We start from the raw sequence: 7,094 nt of genomic DNA, 5'->3' as shown, positions 1-7,094 counted from the left end.
AATAGTAATAATGAACTTACAAAATGCATCTGCTATGCCAAAAAGAGTTCTGGTTATAGTTCTTCTCTGTACCGGTTCATAAACCCTGAACACTTCTACCCATATCTCCTCTCCTCCAAGAATGCTTTCAAAACTATCTACATATCATTGCATGATGTAACATTTGCATATAAATGATCTACATACATATACTTCACATTACACAGTCTCCTATATCCTTATTACAATCTATCACATCACCTTTATGATGACCTTAACAAACTGACCTATATATCCTTCACAAACAATATGCCTTATGTTGGCTTACAATGCATTACAAAAGATATACAATGTCGACCTTAATAATTACAAAATGATTTTACAAATAAAACTTCCTTCAGGTCCAAGACTGATGTTGGCTTCACTGAAGTGCTGGATGTCGGTGCCACTATAACCCTGGATACTCCAATGCCAATGTCTGCTGGTGAATGCCTCCTAATGCCGTGTATGTCGATGTATGCTTCCTTATGAATCTTGTTGTCAAGATACCATGTTGCCATGTTGCCATGTTGCCATGTTGCCATCAATGACAACATATGAATCCAATGAGTTTCATTTTCCAACAATCTCCCCCTTTGGCATTGATGGCAACACTCATGTGAAAAATGGATTCCCTGTCGGTTCAACCTAAAGTATGCTCCCCCTGAGAAATACACTCCTTTCTGATATCCTGCCCATATTTTTCTTTCTGATATTTTTCACATTATATACACTCCCCCTTTGGCATCAATGCCAAAGAGTGGTGAAAAAATTGAAAGAATTTGGTGCAGAAAAAGAATGAATAAATACATATTACTTTACCGGAGCTTGACCAGTTTCAACATTTCTAGGTAAGCCTTGTCTAGCAACTGTAAAAATGTATCCCAACCGGTTTTGAAGGTTTCAGATATGGATACAAGTCCACTCAGTAAGTGTGCAAGTGTTTCCTTCTCTTGATTTCTACCGATGTGGGCTTAGCAATCATATCCATACATTCCCTTTTATGTACAACGAGTGAATCCAATATTGGACTCACCAATCCTCTAAGACTACTTGCTCTCCAAATGATCTTGTCTCTTTCCTTTTCAAAATAAAAAATTTGGTTCTCCAAAGACAAAATTTGTCCATCAATAGATGTGGTTAGTGAGGTTAATCCATCAAAAGAATTTGCAATATTAGCAACTTTATCATGTAACTCCTTTAATCTGTTATCTACATTTGTTGTAAGAGTTTCTATGTTACAACATACCTTGTAGATATTTGTACACTATTTCAAACAATTCTCAATAAGAATCAATTTTCCTTCAATTTTCTTCTTCTCTGTTTCAATAATCTGATCAAAAGCGGCTCTCTTAGCCATGTAAATCTCTCAAGTGCCCGTCGGTCTGAAATTTGCTGCAAAGATTGAAAGTTGTTAGATATATGCCCATTCAATGCCTTAAGCTTTTCGGAAGGGCTTGCTTCATTTTCAATCTTACAATCAGGAATTAGTCTGTGCAAAACTGTGATTGAGTGATCTATTATTCCTTTATTTGCCGATCCCTCCTTTATTAGTTTCTGAGTAGCCATCATCATTAACTCAGTGGGACTCATCTCAGTGATTGATTTCTTCTCAACTTGAGAAGTGTCAATTGCGAAAACCTTTGCCGGGGAATCAATATTAACTGTCGGTATAATCTCAGTTCCCTTTGCCTTATCCTCCTTAGCACCGGTGGCTTTGCCACTTGGTGCAGTATCAATTACTACCGGTGGAGTGTTATCCACAATATTGTCAGTACCCTGTACATTGCCTTGTTCAAAAGTTGTCTCTGTCGATATTGACTATACACTTTCCTTTATTGTCGGTTTATTCAAAATTGGAGTTGAACTACCCAAAATACCTTTCACTTTAGAACTGTCTGGGATGGTGGAAGTTGTTGCTTTTACAAATTCTTCTTGGGAGGTGAGAAAATTAGGATTCTTTTGGAAGAATTTGGTCCAACCATCTCTGGTCTCATTTACTACCTCATTTACCCTGCCCATCATTAGGCTTATCTGTCGGGGTTTGCTACTAAAAACTATTATGTTTGCAACATCAATGCATCATTTCATTTCCTCATTGTTTATTGAACCACACATACCCAAAAGTTCTACTTCCTTAATTTCTCTATCCCTCTTGACTGCATCAAGTCTTCTAGCATCTAATTTATTGTACAGTGATAGAGGAATTTCCTTCAAAATTTCTACTAAGGCTTTCTTATATATATCTATGTGTAACAAAATTGCCTCTTCAATCTCATTCTTCTCATTATCCTCTAAATCTTCATAATAAATAGATACATTCTTCAAAATTCCATCCTTGGTTATTGCATCAATCAATTCAACACAGTTCATTGTAGCCTTACCAGATTTGGTAACATCATCACTCTTCTTCTTCTTGTTGTGTGTTGCTAGAGTGGATGTGACTGGTTTCCTCTTCTGAATAGGTTTCCTTGCCAGAGGTGGGGGTGCAGTAGGTTTTGTTACTTTTCTCACAAGCTTCCTCCTTGGCTCCACCTTCTTCTGCTCTATCGGAGGCTGGTCAACTTTCTTTCTTTGTACCCTTCTGAATGCTAGAGGTTCATTATCCTCTCGATCAGAGTTAAAAGGGACAAAGGAAATGAAAGTTTCAGGCCTCTTTGCCTCAGGAGCACTAACCATTGCCGGTTCCTTTGTCAGTTTGGATCCCGAACCCAGTTCAGTGTCTATCTTATGGATTACATTTTGTACAAATGCAAACATCTTATCAATTTTCTTCTCTCTTCTTTTCCTGTCAAAGCCAATCTTGACTTCAAGAGCCTTTTCCTCAGTAGTACCAAAGTGTTTTGTCTTATCATCCAATGGAGCTTTAAGCAACACTTTTGCTTAAAGTTCAAAAATGCTATCATCCACTTCATATCCAAGCTTAGTGACCCATATGGTCCTAGGTTCTACTACCTCCATAAGAGTTTCATCAGTCTTCACCATAAAACAGATATCAGTGGAGTACTTCTTCACAATGTGCTTTGATATTCTTTCCCTCTGTCTCATATTTTCTTGAAATGTTTTGAAATAGCCCCAAAGCTTTTCATCCCTGCTGGTACCAAGACCGGTGATTGCTTCCTTGATTTGCATACCTACTGGTATGTCATGAGCCCAATGCTTCTTCCCTAGACTGGGTAGCTCATTTATGAAGTAAAGCATTAAAAAAACAATGAGATTTCCAAACCTAAAAGTTCTTTTCTTAACACTCTTAATCTTTCCAAGATTCAGCATTAGTTCACTTCTCAGCCATTCACATAAGTCATATTTTCCATTATTCCTTAGCATTTGGTGTGCAACATGAATGCAGGAACTGGCAATAGAGTTCAGTCAACTAGATTGAGTTACCTTATAACCGATGATCGTACTTACAAACTTCACATCTATGCCCTTGATTGTGTTGATCCTCATTGATCTTCCTTCATGGGTTGTGTCAGTGAGCTTCTCAACCCCTGTGTTGGAACTTTTCTTGCCAGGTTCTTGTCTGACTTTGGGTAAGCCAGTGACTGCTTGAATTGCTTCCTTTGTGATCATGTAGGGCCGATCCAACCAGATGAACTCATTGTGAACCCTAGAGAATGCGCCCACATAGTCTTCTTTCTTATCTATCTAGGGAACTTCCTTGAAAACGGGTCTCAGCCTATCCTTAACTTCAACAATGGTGGGATTTGCAATGAAAGTGGGAGAAGATGATCCGGATGCCATTTCGAAGAAATACCTAAAAACGATCGCCGGTGTGAAGATTTGATTGCTTCTTAGATGATTGCTAGAAATCCTCTCAGAATGCCTTTGATCGCCCTTAATCACCCGAGATTCACCTTTTCTTTGCTTTGGATTGCTTGAATGCTAGGTGAGTGAAAATGAATTCATTTTCCCCTTTTATTAGCGAGTAAACCCTAATCATTCGCTGTCATAAATGCTTCGCGACGTACCCTACCGAATGTCGGTTTCACAGTCTTATGACGGGTAAACCTTCATCAATGATTAAGACAACTCTCCAGATCTCTTCTAGATCTCTTTTAGATCTCCTCCGGGGAATATGCAATATTTGCAATAGATTTTGTTGGTGTAAATAATTATTCATCATGGATATTATTACACCTTACTTAAGTTTACTTAGGATAATGCATTTTCATAATAGTTTGGGTATGAGACACTTGGGTGTTTGTGCCACATTGGGATAGTGTGTGTAGGAGAAATTCCACCTTTTATGGTGTTGATTTTGTTGTTACACTCCACTCTTGTTGTTACACTCCACATTCAGTGGGTGATCCACCTCATGTGGACTATTATATTATTTCTCCTACCTACCCTTGTTTCTTATTGAGCCACATGTCATGTTTGTGTGCTCACATATCCCTAGCCTTGCCTATATAAGCAAGCTCATCTACATTGTATGTAACTATTGAATTGATTATTGATCATTTTCTATTGATGAGAATACAGTTTATTCTTGTCCCATATTATGTCTTTATTTTGTACATTTCATTGAGCTCTTGATCTTGGCAAAATCTCACATGGTATTAGAGCCATTGGGGCTTCATTGATTTGTCTTGAAGAGGCATTATTGCGATGTCAAGAGGCAGATCTGAGGAGCAGCATCTTTTGGAGGCGTCCTAGACCAGATCCGACCCTGCCATTGCGTCCAGAAGGCCGTTTCCATGAATTTTGGTTATAAAGTCGGCTTATTTTGGTGAGAAAATTTTTTTCGCCAATTTTGCTATAATCGTACGGATTTCCAAAATTTTTATATATTTTTCGAAAAAAAAAAAATTCCATTTTCTGAAAATATTTTTCAAAAATCAAAAATCAAAAAATTTGAAAAAAAATAAATAAAAAATCAAAAATATCTTAAAAAAAAAAAAAAGGGTGTTTTTGGGGGTCCGCAGACCCCCCCCCCCCCCGTGACCCCTATACTTGCGTCTCGCAGGTTGCAGGTTTGCGCTGCTCGTACCGCACAGTATGCCGCCGAGTCCCGCAGATTGCCGACCGCCGTGCTTCATCTCCCGCTGCCGCGTTTTCTTCCCGTGCCGCTGAGTTCCGCTGCCCGAGTGCCCAGTCACTGTCTTCACCCGCCGTCGCGCCGACTCCGCCCGCGTCGGCCGTCCCGTTCTGCTGCGTCCTCCCGTCTCCACACGACGCCGCCGCCGGTGCCCAAGTCCTCCGCCGTTGACCCTTGGCTCCGACAGCTCACTCCGTCGGTGACCACCAGACCGGAGGACCTGTGTCCGTCATTGGCCCGCGGGTTAAACTGTACAATCCGTACACTGTGACACATTAGCTTGTACGCACAGTCATCTGCCACGTGGCTCACCCAGTAAGCAAATCCGTACAGTATGGACTGCACAGTCATCTGCCACGTCAGCTGTCCGTACAGTACGGACGCCCAGTCAGCAGGGAGGTGAAGTTTTTGCGACGGTCATACGGTCGTCAAATTTAACACAGTGACGTGCTGACGTCAGCGCCACATCATTTTTCAAAATTTGACAGGCCCCTCTCATTTGCATTTTTGATTTTGCAGTTCAACTTCAAATGGCCATAACTTGCTCATTTTTGCTTCTTTTTGGGTGCAATTTTTTTTGAAGTGGGCTAGAATTTCGTGCTCTCTGCAGTGGTGAAGAAATTTTTTGATTTTGATGCACTGATTTTTCAGAAAATGCAGTTTTTGGTGACTGTACCTAAGTAATCCCAGTTTTTGCAACTTTAGAGGCTTTGTTTGGGGTCATACGACCTCCTTTTCAGGTGCCGTTTTTTTTGAAAGTGCGTATTTTTTCGTCTACTTTCACATGATGCTATCAGATTGATGCCATTGTAAGTAGAAATTGTACTTTCAGATTTTGGCCATTTTTGGCTCTCTTGGTACTTGTATATTTGCTTGAATCTCAGTTAGATTCATTGCACTATTGATAGAAGTCTCTTGTATCTCATTTGAGAAGTTGTAAAATTTGCATCATAAGTCCATTTTGCCTTGTTTTGCAAGTGGCTCATTGTAATTGCACTAAGTATAAAGTGCCAAAATTATCACTTTGGGGGGGGGGTACTTTGATTGAGTGAATTTGGGGGGGTGTCTCTTGTGCTTTTGTGCTCGTGTTCCTTCCTTTTTGCTGCTATGGGTTCTTCTAAGTTTCCTCTCTTAACTCCACATAACTATGCTACTTGGAAAATTGATGCATGGAGTAAACTTATGGAAAAAGGACTCACTCATTACATTGATGGAACTATTGTTGCTCCAGCTGATCCTAAGGTTGATCCAGTTGGTCACGTGGATTGGCTCACTAAAAATATCATGGCAATTGGTACCTTAAGAAAGTATGTATCAAAGGATCTCATTTTTCATATTGAGAAATGTACTCTAATCAAGGATGCTTGACAAAAGTTTCAAGACTTGTATGGTCAAGTTGATGAGATTAGGGGATATCAAATTGATAGTGATCTCACCATGTTAGATCCCAAGAACTTTGATACTATACAAGATTATGTCACTAAGGCAAATGAGTTGAGGGCACAACTCAAAGATTGTGGCATTGATAAGAAGGATACTCAATTGATATTCAACTTGATAGGCAAGCTTCCACAAGAATATGCAACATTTGTTTCTAGTTTCCAAACCTATAGGATGACAATGGGTTCAAGCTACAAAATGCCTACATTTGATGCTTTCAATGAAATGTTGATGATGGAACAAACTAAGTTGATAAGCATGGGCATTCTTAAGGCTTCTAAGTCTCAAGCATTAGTGGCAAATCGAGGGAACAAAGGAAATCAAGGAAAGGACAACTCAAACAAGAAGAAATGGCAATCAAAGCCTAAAGAAAAAGCACCATCTTCTCCACAACAAGGAAATTCATCCTCTTCCAAGAGAGATAATTCACCAAAGAGGGAGAGACCTACTTGTGCTTATTGTAAAAAGATTGGTCATGAGGAGCATTGTTGCCATTCTAAGAAGATTGATGAGCTCACACATATCGTCAAAAAGCATAACATTGATTTGCCTAAAGTCTACAAGAAGGATGATTCATCAACTTCCACTTCCTCAC

This window comes from Cryptomeria japonica, chromosome 1, assembly GCF_030272615.1.
Source record: "Cryptomeria japonica chromosome 1, Sugi_1.0, whole genome shotgun sequence".
NCBI lineage: Eukaryota > Viridiplantae > Streptophyta > Pinopsida > Cupressales > Cupressaceae > Cryptomeria > Cryptomeria japonica.
Note: the sequence above shows the minus strand (reverse complement) of the source record.